At 38.5% G+C, this 23,246-nt stretch overlaps 1 long non-coding RNA gene across 1 annotated transcript in view; it reads right to left on the minus strand.

Annotated features, from left to right (window-relative positions):
• Positions 1 to 2,533: 2,533 nt before the first annotated feature.
• The window catches only part of LOC127199567 (uncharacterized), a 234,475-nt gene continuing 213,762 nt past the window's right edge, over positions 2,534 to 23,246 (minus strand). Inside the window, exon 3 of the long non-coding RNA XR_007831942.1 lies at positions 2,534 to 2,657. This is a non-coding gene — a long non-coding RNA (uncharacterized LOC127199567). The remainder of the gene's footprint in view (positions 2,658 to 23,246) is intronic.

Below are 23,246 nucleotides of genomic sequence, written 5' to 3' on the forward strand. Positions count from 1 at the left end.
TATTTTTCATGACAGACCAGATGCTTCACTAAACCTTCCAGAGTTTATATCAGAAAGATTCAGAATGTGAAGAAATACCCACGTGAGACTGTGCTTTCCTCTCTGTGAGTGGCAGGGATATATTGCATATAGAGGGAACTCAAATGTTTTTCATGAGCTGCCTTGGAGACTACATATCCTGTTACATGGAGTAAACTGGCACTAAAATTACTTTGGGAAACAATCTTTCACCTCCTGTCTTTATAGCTTAATACTGATACTATGTTCAAACAGGTAGTTGTATAACTCTGAGTCAGGCAAATCTTTCCTTCAAGAGTGGTTCAAAAAAGAAAAATTGCTTCTAAGTTTATGAATCATGCAACATTTCATGGTATTGTTTAAGCTTTTGAAAAATAGACTTTGGAAGCCTTCACATTTTTGTTTTGTAATAGTAAGCTATGTCATGGTAAAATTATGCAGCTTCCATTCAGACCACAGAAAACTAAACAAATAGAAAATTAATGTAAATGATAAAGAGGCAATGTACCTATTTTCTGTTCATTTTTTAAAAGTTAATTTTAACTGTAAATGTATTCTAGAGAACATGTAGAAGCCATATTTTTATACACTACAGGGCAAGGTACTATATCTGCTGTAACTAACAAAATTTACTTCAAAGGCCTGGGGAAACGAAAGCTACTTGGTATTGCTTACTGCACTTTTCCTCCAACCGATGACCTACACAATTCAGAAACAAAGTATCATACAGAATGAAAGCAATGAAACCTCTTTGGCAAGATAATGACTAATCAGATTGTCACATAAGAGTTTTTCTTGAAAATAGGCAGTTTTATTCCCCTTTCCAAGACCTTCCTTTATAACTTTGAAGTTTTTATATGAAATCAGATTTGCAGAAAATACTAAAATAAACACAATCAGAATAAATATTACTCTGCATTCATTAAAAAAAAAAAACAAGTTTAAACACCTGAGGATCTAACAGGCAAGCATTACAATAAGGTCTGACCAATCATGGATAATAATTAGCAGTTTCTGGAGTGAAACAGAAAAACTGAATAAGGATTGAATGAGAGTGTGTTGTGCTGCTGGATTGATCTCTATTCTAGTAATGAATCCAACATTATAATTTACTATAGAAAATTCTAAGTGTGGATGACACACTGTGGCATAAAAACCAAAACATGTTATTCATCAGCTCAGTCTGTCAAATTCGGGTTTCTGCCATGAGTTTACAATTTCCAACAAAGTTTGGAATCTATAAGGGATTGGAATTTTTTTTTTTTTTGCATTCATGGTTAGTATCATGATGATAAATTGTTAGAAAGGCATTTTTGTTAGACTTCTGATAATTAATTGATTGCTAATATCTTGAATGTTCTGATTGACATCCAAATGATTATGTTAGACTATTTGGACTATAATACTATTCTGTAATATATAATATGCAATATGATATGAAGTCTTAATTTGCATCCAAATATGTTAAGTTCCAATGTACTATATATAATGTATATATCATATAAATAATATATGTTTTATTGGCTGAGTGGCATTACTTTTTTTCCCCAGAAAATAAAAAGGCAGTGTTTGCAAAAAGCTCAAAGGACTCAAATATTTGTATGATACAATTACCTCGCCCCATTGTATTTTACATTAAAAACTTGTACTTATGTTTTATGTGTTTATACTTGAGTGTACCAAAAACTTCATTTCCCAATATATTAAATACAAGGAAGCTACAAAAGTTCTGACTCTCTTAAAGTCAAAGAGAATAACTTGTGGCTTGCTTAGCTAACTGTTGATCTATTACATTGTATTTTGTAGTGAAAGAGAGTAAATGAAAAAAAAATCAGGTATGATAATGGTTAATAATTAGAAGCCTTCAGAGTAAAACAAAAACACTAGGTAAGATTTCAGTTTCTTACTATATTTTCTTTGAACAATACCAATCTCAATATGCAACATCATTTTAGATATTGTATCAATAGAATTCAAAACAATAAATACTTTCAAAGAAGTAAAATCAAGGATAATGGTATACTTTTTTGAATAGAAGCAAGCATAACAAATGCTTGTAAGATCACATATGAACTCATATTCATATTTCTATGTAGTATATGATATGACTATATCACATCGACGTTTTCCCTACTGCACTCTCAAAAGTACGATTGCCAGTGTCATTGGAGTTCAGAATAACTGCTTACAGAAGTGGACTCTATCACCCGCAAGTTTTGAGTTTTACATTCAATTATAATCTAGAGGATACCTAGGCCTGCTGAATGTACACCTTAGAACATCTCCTTTCTTCCCTTGAGAGAAAAAGACTCAATTATTACTCTATCCCTTGTGAAGCAAAGAAGTCTCATTCCTCAACCCGCCTTTCAGTGCACTGAGAAAATAAACAGCACATCCATACATTATTCAGTACCTCCTGGAAGTACACCGAAGCCCTTGGAGCAAGTGATGAATGAGAAGATGCCTCCTTCGCACCTTACCTGGTTTGCTCTTTTTTAAAAATCCAACCTCTGCTGTCTACCCGACAAAGCTCACAGCCACTGGGCGAAATCCAAACTGGGTAGTTGATCATGATAATTCCAGCATATCACAGGCAGCAGAATCTCTCACGTCCCACAAGCTGAGTGCTTGAAACAAGCCTGTGACAAACAAAACATTCTTTCATCATAATAGAAAGATGGTGAGCTGTGTCCTAGAACTAGGCGGCCTTCACTGCTCAGTCAATGAAGGAATCATAAAGTAGTGTGTAAAGGACTGTAAATGCCACTCAGGATGCTGAGAAACACAAAGCTGGAAGGCCTATCTATCTATCTATCTATCTATCTATCTATCTATCTATCTATCTATCTATCTATCTATCTATCTATGTGTCTATCTATCTATCTATCTATCTATCTATCCATCTATCTATCTAATTATCTATCTATCTGTTTATCTATCTATCTATCTATTTATCTATCTATCTATCTATCTATCTATCATCTGTCTATCTATTTATCCTCCATGTATATCTATCTATATTTCATCTATCCACATACACACATGTATATACATGTACATAATATAAGTAAATAATAATTCATCATACACACATATGTTCATTATATGTATATTGAATATATGCATTTCATTATATATACATATATGTATACAATGCATTATTATTCACCTTTGTGCTTTTCAGAAAGTGCTTATGCAGAGCCCCTTCTCCTTTCCATGTTTTGTTGCCCTACTCAAGCTACAAGTACTAATAAATATTATTAACATTAAAACTCACTTGCATTATTAAATATTTCCCAACCTTCATGTAGCTGGCCTCCTCAAGTGCTCAGGGTATTTTTCTGACTCCACTCATAATACTTTCAAGGTAATTGGTCACTGAGATTTCACAGAGAAAAACCAATCAGCAGCAACAGCAGTATTTCACAGGACCAAGTGTGGACCAAGGATAGCATGTTTTGTGAGCTCTGATATTCTACATAAAGTGAGGATCTCCATTATGAAAATTAGATCACCTCTTTAGCAAAATATGTGAGAAGCACTTTTAAGTGGCAAATGTGAAGAATTATTATAAATTCATCAGTCTCCACTATCCATGGCAAGATACAGATGGCAAGATAATAAAGAAAATGAACACACTGGAGTTGATGTCTCTACACAAAGCGGTGGCCAGAGCCTAAGAAAGTAACCAAATAATTGTGTAGGAGCAATCAATCACACATTTAATGGTCCAATTGTTAAAGTCCATACAAATACATATATTGTAAAACCTCACAAACATTTCCGACATCCATGGATGGAGAAAATCCCTAAGTACAATCACTAGCTTTTTCTATGCTTATGCCTGACACACAAACAACTGAGTTCAGTAGGAATGCAGAAAGGTACTGACCAGCTAGGAAATTTAGTAGTTTTCCCTCAGTAAACTTTAAGAATAGATACTTTTAAATATCTACAACAATCACTGTCTGTCTGTCTGTCTGTCTGTCTGTCTGTCTATCTATCTATCTATCTATCTTTCTCTCTATCCTCTATATACATCTACTATCTATATGTATATCTATCGTTCATCTATCCACATGCACACATGTATATGCATGTGTATAATATAAGTAAATAATAATTCATTATGTATACACATATGTTCATTATATGTATGTTGTATATATGCAATTCATTATATATACATATATGTATGTAGTGCATTATTATTTATTTGCTAAGTCAGTGGGTAAACTCTTTTGAATAATCACATTCTGCATGTTCATGGACACAGGTGTAAAAATCTTAACTTAACAAACCACAATATGATATATCCACATGCACCTGCAATTAGGGCTTCAACTCTTCCCAGAAGGCTACATGGAGACTTCATTCAAAGTCTCATCAATGAGGTACACTACTGTCCTATATCTTCCAGGATGGTAAGAAAACAAGGGTCCAAAATCCATCTCTCGCATCATTAAAATACAATATTTCAGAATGTCTTCTTGAAAAACAGAGTTATATATGTATATATTTGCTGCAATATAAAACAGGTATTTTACCTTGATTCTCTCTCACCCTACTCTCTGTCATAAACACACACACAAACACACACACACACACACACACACACACACACACACACACACACACACACACACCATGTCCATGATTTGGAATTTCCAATCTGTCAATCTAAGCTCTTACACTTATTAACTTACAGCCTTAGCTAAATAATAGGTGCAAACTATTTTTATTCATGCCAAAAAAAACTCGACTTATCTGCTTGGAGAATGCTCATAAAATGATCAAATCAATTATCTTATAACAGAAACCAATATTCATAAGTGACACTTTTTTCAGTCTCTTGACAGTCATGCAAAGTATTGAAGAATCCATATTCTGGTCGACAGATAACAGGAAAGCATTTATGAGCATAATTTTCAGGCTCCAAAAATGGCTTGGAAGTGAGTTAGTGTCTAAGAGCTACCTGCTTTGGAAGCAGGCATCTGTGACTTAATACCACATCTCACATGCTGGCACAGCCTCTTGTTATAAGAGGGTAAATATAGCATGCCAATTTGCTTGTATCATTAAATAGAAGAAATATTGTTGATCAATTCTCAGTAGTGAATATTCTTTGTATACCTTTTTATTGAATATTGATTACTGATTTCTTTAGTATTATATAACATTATTCTACTTGTAATTGAAAATAGTTTTTTTAATGAAATGATCAGAGTTTTCCCTCAGGCAACATCTCTAACAACCTTTCCACCTCCCTACCTACCCAAATCCACACCCTTCCTTTTCTCTGTTGTAAAAAAATAACAGGCATCTAAAAATAAAATAAACAGGATAGAACAAAAAGCAGAAAAAAAGGCTGAAAAACATACAGATGCAGATACACACACTTGACACACAAAAATCCCATAAAACCACAAAACTGAAAGCCATAAATATATAAGCAATGGACTGTGAAGTTTTTTTAAATGCACAGACAAAGCACTATGAGATGAAATACCTTCAAAAATGCCATGGAGTTAGTTTTGTGCTGGCAATCTGCTGTTGGGCATTGGTCCTGCCCCTAAGTGTGGTTTGTATGCCATTTCAGACTCCATTGGGGGGAAAACTACCTAATTTTTCCTTTGCAAGTGGTTATAGATTGGAAATTGTTAGATTTGGAATGGAGCTTGCGTCTACTTTTCCTCTCAGCACTAGGAGTCTGTCTTCGCCAAACCACTGCAGGCCCTGTACAGGCTGCCACAGTCTCTGTGCGTTTGTATGCGTGTCAGGCATGTTGCCTCCCTCTGTTACCTTCCTCTTCCCTCTTCTCCTTCAATTCTCTTGTTCTATTTTTCCATTCCTGGTCCATCCATAGCTGTATATTCTAGTTTCCCTTCCTAGGGAGATCCTTTCCTTGCCCTTGATTTCTTACCCTATATCTAATCTCTGTGGGGCTATGAATTGTAACCTGATCATCAAAAATGTAAAAGCTAACATCCACATACAAGCAAATAAGTACAATATTTTTATTTTGGGGTAGGGGTTATCTTATCCAGCATGATTTTCTTAGTTATATCATTTTACCTACAAGTTTCATGATACAAGTTTGTAGTACTACCAGCTATGGATCAGTGTGCCCGTTACTCTCCATGTCCTCACTGGCACAAAGAGTACACACACACACACACACACACACACACACACACACACACACACACACACACACACAGAGAGAGAGAGAGAGACACACACACACACATCTTGGCCATTCTGACTGTTTTAGAATGGCATCTTGAAGTATTTCTAGTTTGTATTTCCTTGATGACAAAGGTTATTGAACAAGTCTTTAAGTGTTTCTCAGCTATGTGTGTTTCATCTTTGGAGAACTCTGTTAAGAGATTTGCACCTTTTAAAAATTGGGTTATTTGTTTTTTGATGTGTAGCTTTTTGTTTTTGTTGTTGTTGTTATACTTTAGATATTAGCCTTCTATTGGTTGTGAGCTTGGTAAGAAAATTCTCTTTCCATTCCATAGCCTGCTGCTTTGTATACACAATGGTGTCTTTTGGCATACAGAACATTTTCAGTTTCACGAGGTCCCAATTATTAGTTGTTCCTAGGGCCTGTGACATCAGGTGTCCTGTTCAGGAAGCCTCTTCCCTTGACAACGAGTTTAAAATTATTCCCTGCTTTTCCTTCTGTCAAACTCAGTGTATCTGGGTTTATATTGATGTCCTTGATCCATGTGGATATACGTTTTATTCAGGGTGTTAAGTATGGGCCCATTTATAGTCTTCTACATGCCGACATCAAACTTGACCGGCACCAGCTGTTGAATATGCTGTATTTTTCCATTAGGTATTTCTGGTTTCTTTAATTAAAAAATATCAGCATTGAAAGGTGTGTGGGCTTATGCCTATGACTTCAATTCATTTCAATTTATCAGAGTGTCTGTTTTTATGCCAATGCTGTACTGTTGTGCTGTTTTTAATACAATAGCTCTGTAGTAAAATTGAGCTTGGAGTTAGTGATGCCCCTGCAGTTCTTTTAATTCAGTATTCTTCTAGCTTTCCTGGTTTTTAAACATTTATTATTATTATTATTATTATTATTATTATTATTATCATTATCATTATTATTAATTTATTCATAATATATCTAAATTGTTATCCCATCCCTGTATCCTCCCATTCCTCCCTCCCACCTGCTTTCCCTCTACTCTCCTCCCCTAAGACTGTGACTGAGGGCGACCTCCTTCTCCTGTATATGCTCATAGGGTATCAAGTCTCTTCTTGATAGCCGGCTATCCTTCCTCTGAGTGCCAGCAGGGCCCCCCATCCAGGGGACATGGTCAAATATGAGGCACCAGAGCTCATGTGAAAGTCAGTCTCCACTCTCCACTCAACTGTGGAGAATGTCCTGTCCATTGGCTAGATCTGGGTAGGGGTTCGAAGTTCACTGCACATATTGTCCTTGGCTGGTGCCATAGTTTGAGCAGGACCCCTGGGCCCAGATGCACCCATCATAATGTTCTTCTTGTAGGTTTCTAGGACCTTCTGGATCCTTCTATTTCCCCAATCTCCCATGCTTTTCTCACCTAGAGTCCAAATAGGATGTCCTCCCTTCTATCCTACTTTCCTGGTAAATGAAGACTTTCATGGGACATACCCCTTGGGCTAGTGTCCAGATATAAGTGAGTATATATCATTTGACTCTTTCTGCTTCTGGATTAACTCACACATGATGATCATTTCTAGTTCCAATCCATTTGTCCACAAATTTTGGGAATTCCTTGCTTTTAATAGCTGAGAAGTATTCTGTAGTATAAATGTACCTCAGTTTTTTGTTTTTTGTTTTTGTTTTTGTTTTTTCGTTCTTCTACTGAGGGACACTTAGGCTATTTCCATGTTCTAGCTATTATGAATAAGGCCACTATGAACATGGTAGAGCATATGTCCTTGTTGTGTGCTGGAGCATCTTCTGGGTATATTCCAAGGAGGGAATAGCTGGGTCTTGAGGAAGTCTTATTCCCAGTTTTCTGAGATAGCCCCAGATAGATTTCCAAAGTGGCTGTACTAGTTTGTGTTCCCACCAGAGAGTTCCTCTCTCTCCACATCCTCCCCAGCATGTGGTGTCACTTGAATTTTTGATCCTAGCCATTCTAATGGGTGAAAGATGGAATCTTAGAGTTGTTTTGATTTGCATTTCCCTGATGACTAAGGAGGTTGAGCATTTCTTTAAGTGTTTCTCAGCCATTTGATATTCCTCTGTTGAGAATTCTCTGTTTAATTCTGAGCCCCATTTCTCAGTTGGGCTATTTGGTTTGGTGGTGTTTAATTTCTTGAGTTCTTTATATATTTTGGACATTAGACCTTTGCCAGATGTAGGGATGGTGAAGATCTTTTCCCAGTCTGTAGGCTGTCACTTTGTTCTGTGGACAGTGTCCCCTGACTTACAGAAGCTTCTCAGTCTCATGAGGTCCTATTTATTAATTGTTGACATTAAGGCCTGGGCTGAGTGAAGAGCCTGGAACACGTTGGCACAAGAGACAACTTCCTGAACAGAACACCAACAGTCCAGGCCTTAAGGTCAACAGCTATTCTGGGTTTTAACATAAAGCTTAAGATTGTCTTTTTAAGATATGTGAAGAATTGTGTTGGAATTTTGATGAAGATTGCACAGAATCTGTCAAATGTTTTTTGTAGAGCAGCCTATTTCTCTGTGTTTAACTCATCAAACATGAACGTGAGAGATCTTACTATCTTCTGATATCTTCCTCAGTCTTTTCTTCAATGTTCTAAAATTTTTATCACATAAGTTTTTCACTTGTTTGGTTAGTGTTACTCTGAGATATTTTTTGAGGCTTATTATAAAAGATACAGTTTTCAAATGTGAGGCACCAGAGTACGTGAGAAAGCCATATCACACTCTCCACTCATCTGTGGAGAATATTCTGACCATTGGCTAGATCTGGGAAGGGGTTTAAAGTTTACCTCCTGTATTGTCCTTGGCTGGTGCCTTAGTTTGAGCGGGACCCCTGGGCCCAAATCTGCCTATCATAGGTGGCACTCAGAGGAAGGACAGCAAGTAGCCAAGAAGAGACTTGATACCCTATGAGAATATATAGGGGGACATAATCCCCCTCAGGAACAGTCATAGGGGAGGGGAATAATGGGAAAATGGGGGGGGGGGAGGAATGGGAGGATACAAGGGATGGGATAAACATTGAGATGTAACAAGAATAAATTAATAAAAAAAAAGAAAAAAAAAGAAAGGAAAAAAAGATACAGTTTTCTTTATTTCTTTCTCAATTAATTTGATTTTTATGGTTTAATTTTGTATTTTGCAAATCTGCTGAAACTGTTTAATAACTGTATATTTCCTGTTGGCATTTAGGGTTATTTAGATGTACAATTATATTGTCTGCAATAAAGATACTTTGACTTATTTCTCTTTTAGTATCCCCTTGATCTCCTTCAGTTGTCCTATATTGAATAGGTACGGACAGATTAGACAATATTGTCTTGTTCCTGGTATTAGTGAAAATACTTTGAATTTCTTTCCTTATGTTCATGTTGGTTGTGGGTTTGTTATAAATCTCCTCTTTTATTTTGAGGTAACTCTCCTGTATCCCTAGTTTCTCCACGACTTTCTTCATGAAAAAGTGTTAGATTTTGCCGAAAGCCTTTCCTGCTTCTTATGGAAAGTTCATGTGTTTTTTTTTTTTTTTGTCTTGCAGTCTGTTTATATGGTGGATTACACTCATTCGTTTATGTATTTCTGGTGATATCTGAGATGACACCCACTTGAGCATGATAGATGATTGTTTTTATGTTTTCTTGTATCTTCTTTGCAAGGATTTATTGAGAACTTTTGCATCTATGGGCTAAGAGAAATTTGTCTGGAACACCCTTTCTTCATTGGGCCCTTATATTGTTATATGTCATACTGATTGTAGCATTGTAAAAAGAGTTAGGCAGGGTTTCTTCTGTCTCTACTTTTGTAGAATAAGTTTGTGAAATATTAGAGTTATTTTTTCTTTGAAAACCTAGGAGAATTCTACATTGAATTTATGTCCTCAGACATTTTTAGTAAGGAGACCTTTAATTAGTGTTTCTATTTCACTAGGAATATTAGTCATCTTAAATTGTTTATCTGATATTGACTTAACTTTGGTATATGGTATATATCAAGAAATTTAAGTATTTATTTTAGAACTTTCAATTTTGTAGAGTTATATTTACTTAAAGTATGCCTTAGTATTATCTGGGATTCCTTGGTATCTGTTGTTATGATCCTTTTTATTTAGTTTAATTTTGTTAATCCATTTATTTTAGTTAATTTAGTTAAAGGCTCATCATTCTTAGTGATTTTCTCAAAAAATCAAATTTTTCCCATCTATTCGCTGTATTTTTTTTTTTTGCTGTACTTTATTTACTTTAGTCCTGAATTTTATTATTTGCTGCCATCTACTCATTTTGAGTGTACATCTTCTTTTTGTTCTAGAGCTTTTATGTGTGACATTATGCTATTAATATGAGATCTCTCCATTTTTAAAATTTTTAAAATATATTATATATTTTATTAATTTATTCATATTACATCTCAATTGTTATACCATCCCTTTTGTCCTCCCATTCCTTTCTCCCTCCCATTTTCTCCTTACTCCCCTCCCCTATGACTGTGACTGAGGGGGACCTTTTCCCCCTGTATATGCTCATGGAGTATCAAGTTTCTTCTTGGTAGCCGGCTATCCTTCCTCTGAGTGCCACCAGGCCTCCTCATCCAGGAGAGGACATCCTATTGGGTCTTTAGGTGAGAGAAGATGGGAGAATGGAGAAATAGAATGATCCAGAGTGTCCTAGAGTCCAATTTTTATATAGTGACTTAGTGCTATGACCTGGATTCTTAGACCTGTCTTTATTGTATTCTACAAGTTTGAGTATGCTGTGTTTTCTTTTTATTTATTTATTTATTCTTGTTACATCTCAATGTTTATCCCATCCCTTGTATCCTCCCATTCTCCCCTCCCTCCCATTTTCCCATTATTCCCCTCCCCTATGACTGTTCCTGAGGGGGATTACCTCCCCCTGTATATGCTCATAGGGTATCAAGTCTCTTCTTGGCAACCTGCTATCCTTCCTCTGAGTGCCACCAGGTCTCCCCCTCCAGGGGACATGGTCAAATGTGAGGCACCAGAGTATGTGAGAAAGTCATATCCCACTCTCCACTCAGCTGTGGAGAATGTTCTGACCGTTGGCTAGATCTGGGTAGGGGCTTAAAGTTTACCGCCTGTATTGTCCTTAGCTGGTGCCTTAGTTTGAGTGGGACCCCTGGGCCCAAATCTCTCTATCATAATGTTCTACTTGTAGGTTTCTAGGACCCTCTGTATCCTTTTATTTTGCTATTCTCCCATGTGTCTCTCATTTAGAGTCCCAATAGGATGTCCTCCCCTATGTCCCAGTTTCCTGGTAAGTGAAGGCTTTCGTGGGACATGCCCCTTGGGCTAGTATGCAGATATAAGTGAGTATATACCATTTGAGTCTTTCTGCTTCTGCGTTAACTCACTCATTATGATCATTTCTAGCTCAATCCATTTATCCACAAATTTCGGGAATTCCTTGTTTTTAATAGCTGAGTAGTATTCCATAGTGTATATGTACCACAGTTTCTTTATCCATTCTTCTACTGATGGACACCTAGGCTGTTTCCATGTTCTGGCTATTATGAATAAGGCTCCTATGAACATGGTTGAGCAAATTTTCTTGTTGTGTGCTGGAGCATCTTCTGAGTATATTCCAAGGAGTGGAATAGTTGGGTCTTGAGGAAGCCCTATTCCCATTTTTCTGAGATAGCACCAGATAGATTTCCAAAGTGGCTGTACTAGTTTGCATTCCCACCAGCAATGAAGGAGTGTTCCTCTCTCCCCACATTTCCAGAAAATATTTAATGTCCTTCTTCATTTATATCTTAATACATTTTTTATTCAATAGTTAGCTGTTTAGTTTCTATGAGTTTGTAAACTTTCTTTTGCTTCAGTTGCTGATGACATCTAGCTTTAATCTGTGGTGGTCAGAGAGGATACAGGGTATCACTTAAATTTTCTTGTATCTGTGACCTGCTTTGAGTCTCAGTATATTGAGATTTTGTCCATTGGATAAAGTTTCATGAGCTGCTGAGAAGAAGGTATATTCTTTTGTGCTTGAGTGAAATGTTCTATAAATATCCTTTAGGTGCACCTGATTTATGATGCTACTTAGCTTTTGCATTTCTCTGTTTAGTTTTTGTCTGGATAACCTCTTTATTAGTGAGGGTGGGATACTGAAATTGCTCACTCTCACTGAGTGAGTATCAATATGGGATTTTAGCTGTACTAGTGTATCTTTTATGAAGTTGGATGCCCTTGTACTTGATGCATAGATGTTTAAAATAGCAATGACCTCTTGGTATGTTTTTATTTTTTGAGCATGCAGTGTTCTTTCCCATATTTTCTCATTAGTCTTAGTTTCAAGTCTATCTTGTCATATATTAAAATGGCCAAACTGCTTTGCTTCTTGGGACCATTGTCTGGGAATATCTTTCTCCATTCTTTTACCTTAAGGTGATAATTTTCCTTGATGTTTAAGTGTGTTTGTTGGATATAGCAAGGATGGATTTGGTTTTAAAATCCAATTGGTTAGTATATGTCTTTTTGTTTGGGAATTGAGACAATTGATGTTGTAAGTTATCAGTGAGTACTGTTTATTGATTCATGTTATTTTGTTGTTATGGTATGGGCTCTCCTTTTCTTTTAGTTTCCTGGTCTTGGATTACTTATGACTTGTATTTCCTTTGGTGTGGTTAACCTCTGAATGCTGATTTTTTTTCCTTCTAGCATCTTTCTTAGGGATAGGATTGTAGATTGATACTGCTTAGATTTGGTTTAATTGTGGGCAATTTTTCTTTTTCCATCTATTGTTACTGAAAGTTTTTACTGGGTATAGTACTCTGGGTTGGAAACTGTAGTCTCTTAAGAGTTTGTAGAACATAATTCCAGGTTCTTATGGTTTCTAGACTCTTCACTAAGAAAGCAGGTGTTATTCTAATAGATTTGTCTTTATATGTTACTTGGACTTTTCTTTTGCAGATTTTAATATTCTTTATGGTATACTTTTAATGTTTTGGTTATTATATGTCATGGGAAATTTCTTTTCTGGTCCCATCTATTTGGTGTTCAGTTTGCTTCTTGTAACCAGAGAATCACTTTCCTTCTTCAGCTTAGAGAAATTTTCTTCTATGACTTTGTTGAAAGTAATTTTTGTGCCTTTGTTGCTTCTTCTTCCTCTATTCCTATACTTTATAGATGTGGCATTTTCATAGTCTCCCAGATCTCATGAGTATATTGTGTATGTGTCAGTATGAATAGTCATGGCCCCATAAACTCATGTATTTGAGTGTCTGGGAGTGGCACAATTAGGAGATATGGCCTTGTTGGAGTAGGTGTGGCCTTGATGAAAAAAGGGTGTCACTGTAGAGGGAGGCTTTGAGGACACATATATGCTCGTGCCTTGTCCCATGCCACAGTGTCTCCTTGCTGCCTGCAGATCAAGATGTAGAACTCTCAGATCCTCCAGCACCATGTCTGCCTAAACAGTGCCATGTTTCCTGCCATGATAGCAATGAACTGAATCTCTGAAACTGTAAGGTAGCCACAGTTAAATGTTTTCCTTTATAATAGTTGCTTTGACCATGGTGTCTTTTCACAGCAATAAAGTTCTAACTAAGATATTATGCCTGGATATTTTTTTTAGAAATATCATTTCCTTTGACTGATGTATCCATTTTATCTCTCTTCTCCTCAATGTCTGAGATCCTCTCTTCCATCTCTTTTACTCTGTTGGTGAGACTTGTCTATGAGGTTTTTTTTTGTTTGTTTCTTTTATTTCATAAGTTTTTCACTTCCAGTTTAGTCTCAGTTTGAGCTTTATTTAGTGATTCTATTTCTATTTTCATTACTTGAATTTTCCCCTCATTTCATTTATACTATTTCTGTCATTAAGGCACTTATTTATATTTTCTTTCAAGGCCCATAACCATATTTATAATAGTCATTTTGAAGTCCTTGCTTTTGTGCTTTAGTTATATTGCACCTTCGGTTATATTGCCTACTATAGTAATGTTGCTGGTTTCTTGTGGACACCCAGTGTCTTGGATGTTAATAACTGTTTTCCTCTAGTGCTGAGGCTTCTGAGTTTGGGATTATTGTGATTCAAAGTGTTGACATCTGGTCTTGTCTTTATTGGATGGGTGTCCTGTTCCTTGATTTCTGTTGTCCTTTCTGTGTCTTAGGAATAAGATGTGGTCATAGTATGTTTCCTGGTAGGGGCTGCTTTGAGTGAAAGCCATGAGTAACCACTGGGGATTCTAGCTAGAGCCTGTTTCTAGGTATTGGGAATTGACACAAAGGAATGGGGACAAGCTATAAAGGAGAGCTGAGAGACAAAAGCTGGTTATGCTGTGATGTGCATAGGAAGCAGCAGGGAATGGAGTCAAGGGCTGGGCATGAGACTGCAGATTGGAAATATATGGCAGAATGGCAGGTGAAGATCACTTTCCTGATAACTAGGCTGCAGCAGTCTGCAGGTTCCCAGGCAGAGAGTCGCTCTAAGAATTGGCAGTTGACACAAAGGGGTGAGGTGAGGGATGAAGGCTGAGTCTGTAGGCATAAGGTTATTATGTAATTCAAATGTTGACTACTGTATTCCCTATGGGTGCAATTCTTATTCTGAGAATCTTGTATCTCATTGTTTTGTAAAAACTGTTCCTCAATTGTCCCCTGATATGCCAATAAAGCAGCTTATAGCCAATCACTGAGCAGGGGAGAAAAGAGGGCTGGACATCCTGCCAGCCAGGGAGGAGGAATTAGAGGAGGAAGCAGGGGATTCAGCCATGGGAGACATCGGGTGACATAAGGAGAAGAAGATGGAGCAGGAAAGCTAAGAAGTGCAGGTAACTCTAGGTTGTACACTGGGAGGAAGCCAGGAAGCCAGATTATCTTAGAGGGTTAGGAATAGAGTAATAACTGTTCATTTATTATGTAGTGGAACATATTATTAAACAAATATAAAAGAGTCTCAAATATTTGTGTGGTAGCCCGTTTAAGAGAGAATCTTGGAAACAAACACAGTTTTTATAAAAGTAACTTTAACATGAGGCCACTGTGCATTGGGGCGCAGGGAGGTTCTATCATTCCCTGGGGAATAGAACAAGAGAATGCACACAGGTCCTTGAAAGTGATCTACTGGAATTCCACTTTTTAAGATATTTTACTTTATGCACTTGACTGTTTTGATTGAATCATATCACCTAGAACTAGGGTTAGAGATGGTTATAGGCCACAATATTGGTACTTGAAACCAAAAATGCTTCTTCTGCAAGAGCAGCAGATGTTTTTAATTACCAACCTATCTTTGAAGCCCTCTACTACTGAAAGGTTCAACTCAGTACTTTTATCTTATTGAGAAGAAGATTAAACAGCAGAGAATCAAAATTTATGAATGACCAGTTTCTCTAAAAGTATTACTGCATGTTCCTCTTCTAATTATTTAACATTTGTTTGTTAAATAAAGGAACATCGGAACACAACAAAATAATTGACTCTTAGAAATAAGGCAACTCAGACAGGCAAAGGTCACATGCTTTCTACTTACAGATTCTAGCTCTAAAATCATTAGATTTGCATGTATAACCTGAAACAGCTAGTGAAGTCAGGAAATGGAAAGGAACCATGGTATCGTGGAGGTGGGGAGAGGGCCATCTATGAAGACAGAGAAGAGAAGACAGGCACTACAAATGAGGTAATGGGAAAAGTAAGGGGCGGGGCTCTGATTAGCTATTTTCTATTGCTCTGATAAAACACCATAACCAAGATAACTTATGGCTGGCTCTCATAATTTAAAAGAGTAAATGTTTATAATGTCAGAGCAAAGTCACAGGAATAGGAACACCTGAGACCTCATATCATCCTCCTCAAGTTGAAAGCAAAAGAGAGAGCAGTAGGATTGGGATGAGTCTTCAGAAACCTCATCCACTTCTCCTTCAACAAGGCCACACCTCCTAGTCCTCCACAAACAATTCTACCAATTGTGAGCTAAGTGTTCAAACATATAGCCTAAGAAGGCCATTCTCATTTAAACTACCACATTTTGTAACTGGGGAGGGGAGAATAAAGGCAATAAAGCAGGAGAGAAAAAGGCCATGAACTCTAAAGAATTTTTGAAAAAATCATAGGGAAACATGATTGTACAAGCTTATGTTTAAAAATGTATATGTTCCTGTACATACATATACATATACATATATGTGCATGCACTCATACATACACACACACATATATACACAGACAGACATATATGTTTGTTTGTGTTTGTGTTTGTGTGTGTGTGTGTGTGTGTGTGTGTGCCTAAGCGATATGGGGTGATGTTGCCTTCTCCAATAGCTAATAGTTATGCATTTTATAACAAAAATCCCAGCACCACATATGAGAAACCTCCCTAGACTTGATGGTTAGAGGAATACAAGAACCTTCCAAAACAATATGGAATATTGTCATTGTCCTTAGTTTATTTTCAGAGCATGAAAGTAAAACCTATTGTCATACACATTTCAGACACAGGACTTGAGGGAATTGAGCTAGAACCTACCTGGAAGCCTCTTCCCTGAGGACTAACTCTAATAATACCTAAAGGTGTTATATAGGCTGTCTAGAAAGAGAAGAAATCAGTAATCCTACACAGCTGTAAAGTCTACAAACTGCGACAATGAGTGGCCTCAAAAAATATCCACAGTGTTATCATAGTGGCATTTTAATCTTGAAAGCAACCAGCAGCTGTCTAATTGGAATTAAAGCTTACTCAATAGGAGGGAATGTATTCCTGGTACTGGAAACCTAGCAAACTACACATGGCTGAGTGGCCATAAACCTGAGAAAAGAACCTACTACTGCCATTTTCTAACTGTGTTTTATTTAAATAATTATACCCATAGATGGTTATATTTCTTACTCCTTATCAAAGAAGTATGTTTTCTTTCAACAGATGGAGACTGTTACAGACATCTAAAGCTTGTCAAAATACCTCCGACTCAGGAAAAATTGACAAGGATGGGAAGAAAAGATTCTTTTGAGAAAAAAAAAGTTTTTATTAGCCTTGACTGTCTTGGAACGCACTCTGTAGACAAGGCTGACCTTGAACTCATAGATTTGCCTGCCTCTGCCTCCCAAGGGCTGGGATTAAAGTGATACACAACCACACCTGGCCTGGGAAGAAAAGACTTTTAGAGTTAGAGTCTCATGATGGCTGATGTTAGATGTTCTCTCCTAGACATGATGGGGGAAGCACATCCATGATATCTTAGCAATGTGGTTGCCTGAAGATGACTAATTTAATTATACTACCAGTTGATATGGCAAAGTTGACATGGAAAAGTCATTGAGGTCCCATCCTTAGATAAAGCGGTATAGGTCATCAAAGACTACTGAGAGGGATAACTGATTTCCTAGAGAGATGAGTTTATGCACAGGTTAACCTGGACACATATACATACAAGGAAGGCTAAATGTACTCACTAGCTAGTATCTACATGTGCGCTTACTTAGAGATATTTGTGGTGTGGAACACTAATAATCAAGGAGAAAACTGTGAATTGGAAAGAAGAAGTGGAGCTAAAGGGGAGTTGGAGGCTTTAGAGAGAGAAATGATGCAGATGTGGTGCCCATGTATACAGTTCAGAATAAAATGAGCAAATAATATACATTTTGAAAACAACAATTCCACACTAAAAATGCTATACAGTTGTTTAGCAAGTACTGGACACACATAAGACTACAATATAAAATGATTTCTGCCCACATCTGACACATGAGGCTTTCATTGCATGAGATGGTTTTGCTGCACATAAATTTTCTTTCATTAACTCATTTAGTTGGTTGATTTGAAACTTACCCAATTAGGTTTTGAATGTTAATGATAACATTAACATTCATAAACTTTAACAGTGAATCTCAGATTCCAATTACTGCATACGAGGAATTCCAATAAAATCCTATGTGGTATATATTACATTCAAGATAGCCAACATTTTATATTTATGCTTGCCAAGTGGAGAAAATGAATGACTATCTTGTGACTTCGTGTGCCTTCTCAAGGACCACATAGAGATGTAGGTGCAAACATTCTGCCCAAAGATAAGCCCATTAATTGGTTATGAAAGCTAATGTTGATTGTCAACTTGACAGAAGATATAATCACCTAAAACACCAACTTCTGGCCATGTTGAACAAATCTTATAAATTGGGTTAAATGAAATGGGAATGACCATTTTCCACTCAGCCACTTTGCTAGCCCAGAAAATACTTTTTTCAGTGGAATTTTGTTTGGGAGAAACTAATGTTCTTTGACAATGAATTATAATGAATACATTTTATTTTGTAAATCCCAATAACATTGATTTAAATATTTAAAATAAGATTTTAGCTATGTAATGAAAGGTTCCATGCTACATTGATTCTACTGATAAAATAATGTTATGTATAATTTTAAACTAAGCAAGACAAAAATAAAACTTGAAAAAAGCATAGAAGAAATTCACATCTACAGAAACATTGTATTTTTGTGACTTAGTGTACCCTTAAGTCTTCTTCAGTTGAATTCGGCTTTTCTTTGTCTCTCCTTATGCATAGCGCTACTCCCTTTTCAGTCCATCGCACTGCTTTGAAGAAAGCTTTCCAAAGTAGCCTCTCAGCACTCAGACACTCATTTTATAGGATATTGATTTGTTCTTGTTGTTTGTTGGTCTTTAAACATTGTCTAGGGGATGTTTTTCATCTTCCCCACAGAGGCATGTTGCCCAGCCCCCTGGGCAGCTGCTGACAGAACTGGAAGAGCGCAGAGCATTCTGTGAGCTCACTGCTCTTGTTAAATGACTGTTCAGTGTGTTTTGTGAGACTTGTATGAATGCAACTCATTGTTCTCCAAACAAACATCAAAAACATACTCAGCAAGATAGGGGAAGAGGTGGGTTATCATCAGTGATGAAATGTAAGGTTCTTTCAGCCTCCATTGTTTCAAAGCTACATCTGCAAAAGATCTTTAAATATCAGAGGGGGTTACTTCCTGTTAGCCACAAAACTATTGCTTCTTCATTCTTTTCCCCCTTCATTTAATCACTTAAGATGCTACACTTTCTTCTTTAGCAGGCAGATGCCACCAATAATTACTAAGATTTCAAAGCATTAGCTGCACATTCATGTACAGTTTCCTTTTTAATCTGCGCAAAAGTTATAAGCTGTACTCACTTTATGCAGAAGACAGCAATGATTAAACATTTGAGTTATTTGTCCAAGGATAAGCAGCCTTTGAAAAACTACAGTCAGGGTTCCAATGCCCTTAATTGATAGTGCTATGTTGTCAATGAAATGCTTATAGAGTTTATTTGAGCAACTTGCTCAGTCTATAGATGAAGAGCTTAGTCTCGGGAAAGTGAAGGGTCAAATCTGAGGGTGTTTAGATCAAGGGAGGGTCTCTGGGAATACATAAAAGCAGGATGCTCCTGTCTCTCCAGGACCAGTTCTCCAGTAAGCTCAGCACAGTGTCCCAGCAACATTATAGATTTCCAATGCACTTGATTTTAAAGGGCTATGGTTGTAGCGGCTCTATTTTAGATAGATACCGCAGCCAACAAACAGCACCCCAGTCAGACTTCACATTTTAAATGAACAGACTTTGCTGAAAGCAAGAGATGATCACTTTTACCACTCACTTCAGTTAAAACAACACAATCTTGAGGAGAAAACTGTCTAAATAGATTATAACAAAACCAGAGATTAGACTGTGATATAAATAACACTTTGATATTTTGATGATGCCCATTTTGTACATTCAGCTGCATTATTAGTAACCACAAACATGAAATAATCTTTCCAAGTGTTCATGTAATATCATTTTAATTCATAATTAGCAGGAAGGCTATTAAGTGACATAAAGTAAGATCAAGGGCGATTCCATCAACACCTGAGTTCAGCGCTGGAGATTCAAACACAGATGATTCTCCCTGTTTTTAGCTCTAATCAAGGTTGCATAATGCACATTTGATTATGGTGTGAGACCTTGCTAACTAAAACAGTACATGTTCCTGTTTGCATTATATTTCCTTAAAATGAAACATCTACATTTCACATTTCCCAGCTTTTTTCAGCTGAAGTGTGTTTCTTTATTTCAGGTGTACTTTCAACTTGTGCTCTCTCTCTGTGCCACTAAACGTAACTGAAAAAATGCTTTAAAAAAGATAAATAATATGCCTTTTTAGAAGCACAGGGTGTGCAGTGCAGGCCAGTACTCTTCAAGAGAAGGAAGCACAGAAGAGAGACCCTTGCTTATTGTACAGTTTTCTCTTGTTCAGTGATAGCAATTTCATGTTACTATGGAACTGAAATAGGAGAGACCAGCACTGTGTGACTTACATGCTCCTGGTGGCTCTGGCCTCGCTCCTTACTTGTTTAAACAAAGCTCAGGTAAATACCATTCAGAATGACTTAGACCCTTCATTTGTGTCCTTCTCAACACACACACTCCTTCCTATATTTTTCACTATTGGAATAGAAAAGGAAAGAAAATGTTCCATATCAAAATGCGTGGGGAAGGGTGTACTTAAGTCAGTATTTTCAGTAATGTTTACCATCTTAAGATTCTTTTTACTCGAGGATCCAAGATGGCGGCGAGCAGTGTGGACCGCGTTTGGAGGCTCCAGTGAACAATTCAGGGAATTGCACAGATTTCTGAGCCAGGAACACCGAGGTCCGAACATCACGGCAGCGGGAGTGCTCCACGGTTCGGAGGGACCAGGGTGCGGAGGACCTGCGTGCCCCTGCACACGGGAGGAGCGTGGTTTTTCTCTGATCGGACCGGCAGCGGTAGAGGCGGCAGCACCAGCGGCACCAGCAGCGGCGGCTGAGGTTTGCAGCTCATAGCCTTCCGGTGGAGGCAATTGGTGTGGTGGCTGGTGGGATTTGCTGCGGGAGAGGGGACTCGGGGCAGGATTTGGGTCGCGTGGAGCCTTTGGACCCAGATTGGACTCGGCGGACAGTTCGGCCCCAGAGTCCCGGGTATTGGCCCGGCCCAGCAAACAATTCTGCCTGAGGCACTAACTCAGCGTGGCCATAGCTCCCCTGCTGGGGCGCAGGCTTAGTTGAGCACGCTGCTCCACACTAGGCACTACCTCAGCTCAGCGGCAGCTCCCCTGCGGTGACACAGTCCAGGCGGAGCACTTGGTTTCACCACAGGCGCTAACTCAGAGCAGCCGCAGTTCTCCTGCTGTGGCGCAGGCTTGGTGACGTGCTCGGTTCCATCCTAGGCACCACCTCAGCTCAGCGGCAGCTCCCCTGCGGGGACACAGTCCGGGCGGAGCACTTGTTCCACCACTGGCGCTAACTCAGAGCAGCCACAGTTCTCCTGCTGTGGCGCAGGCTTGGTGACGTGCTCGGTTCCATCCTAGGCACCACCTCAGCTCAGCGGCAGCTCCCCTGCGGGGACACAGTCCGGGCGGAGCACTTGTCCCACCACTGGCGCTAACTCAGAGCAGCCGCAGTTCTCCTGCTGTGGCGCAGGCTTGGTGACGTGCTCGGTTCCATCCTAGGCACCACCTCAGCTCAGCGGCAGCTCCCCTGCGGGGACACAGTCCGGGCGGAGCACTTGTTCCACCACTGGCGCTAACTCAGAGCAGCCGCAGTTCTCCTGCTGTGGCGCAGGCTTGGTGACGTGCTCGGTTCCATCCTAGGCACCACCTCAGCTCAGCGGCAGCTCCCCTGCGGTGACACAGTCCGGGCGGAGCACTTGTTCCACCACTGGCGCTAACTCAGAGCAGCCGCAGTTCTCCTGCTGTGGCACAGGCTGGACAGAGCTCTCGGTTCCACCAGCTCTAAGACTCTGGTTGGACACAGTGTACAGTTTGAATCCAGAATTCCTGGCTGAGATTGGTGGTCAGTTCGGGCCCTGAGTCAATAACTGACCACAGCACGCACTTTGGGCCAAAAGGCCCTAGTGGAGCTTGGTGCGTAGTCCCAGCCCAAAAATTCTGGCTGGGCCCTGTGTTCATTTTGGGCCCAAAATCCCTAGCTGAGTTTGGCAGACGGTTCTGGCCCTGAGAATCTAGCTGAGTTCTGCCCGTGGTTCGGTCCCAGTGCTCCTGGCTGGACTTGGCAGGGAACACAGAAGGCTGTGGATACCTTGGCCTGACCCAACGCTCATTCAGAGACCCAGAACAATTGCAGGATCCACAGCAGAGAGGGACTGAGGATCACTGGCTGTGAGAGACCAGAACAACAGGGCTAACCTCCTAACATCCACACCAGTGAAGCTTTGAGCTCGCAGCCTAGGGAAATCGTAAGAAAACAAGTGAATCTATCATCAGACACCCTCCATTCAACTCTGGAAGCTACCCAACAAAAACAAAGACGGCAAGATGTCTAAAGGACAACGAAAAAGCATACGCAAAAAACCCCAAAACAACATGGCGTCTCCAGTTTCCAGCTATCCCAAAGAAAACCACCCAGAGAACTCAAATACAACGGAAATACAAGAAAATGACCTCAAATCCTTAGTAATGAGGATGATAATGGAGGAAACAAATAAAATTCGTAATCAAATGCAGGAAGACGCAGACAAACAGGTGAGAGACATAAAAGAAGCACATAGAGTGGAACTGGAAAAATTGCAGGAAAATGCAAACAACCAGATGAAAGAAATAACTAAAACGGTTCAAGCTCTGAAGACCTATAAAGAGGCAATGGAAGAAACTCAGGAATATACAAAAAATCAGATGAAAGAAATCAAAAAATCAGTTCAAGATCTGAAAATGAAGATGGATTCAATGATAAACACACAGACAGAAGAAAAACGAGAACGTGAGACCTCAGAGAAGAAGGCGAGCAACACCGAGGTGAGCTTTTCTAACAGAATCCAAGAGATGAAAGAACGAATCTCAGGGCTAGAAGATACAATCACAGATATTGAATCAACCATTAAAGAAAATGCCAAATCTGGAAAACTCCTGACACAAAACATCCAAGAAATTAAGGACACCATGAAAAGAAGAAATTTGCGGATAATAGGCATTGAAGAAAGAGAAGACATCAGACTCCAGGGCCCAGAAACTATTCTCAACAAAATCATAGAAGAAAATTTCCCCAATCTAAAGAAAGAGATGC

The sequence above is a fragment of the Acomys russatus genome, chromosome 2 (assembly GCF_903995435.1).
Source record: "Acomys russatus chromosome 2, mAcoRus1.1, whole genome shotgun sequence".
Lineage (NCBI taxonomy): Eukaryota > Metazoa > Chordata > Mammalia > Rodentia > Muridae > Acomys > Acomys russatus.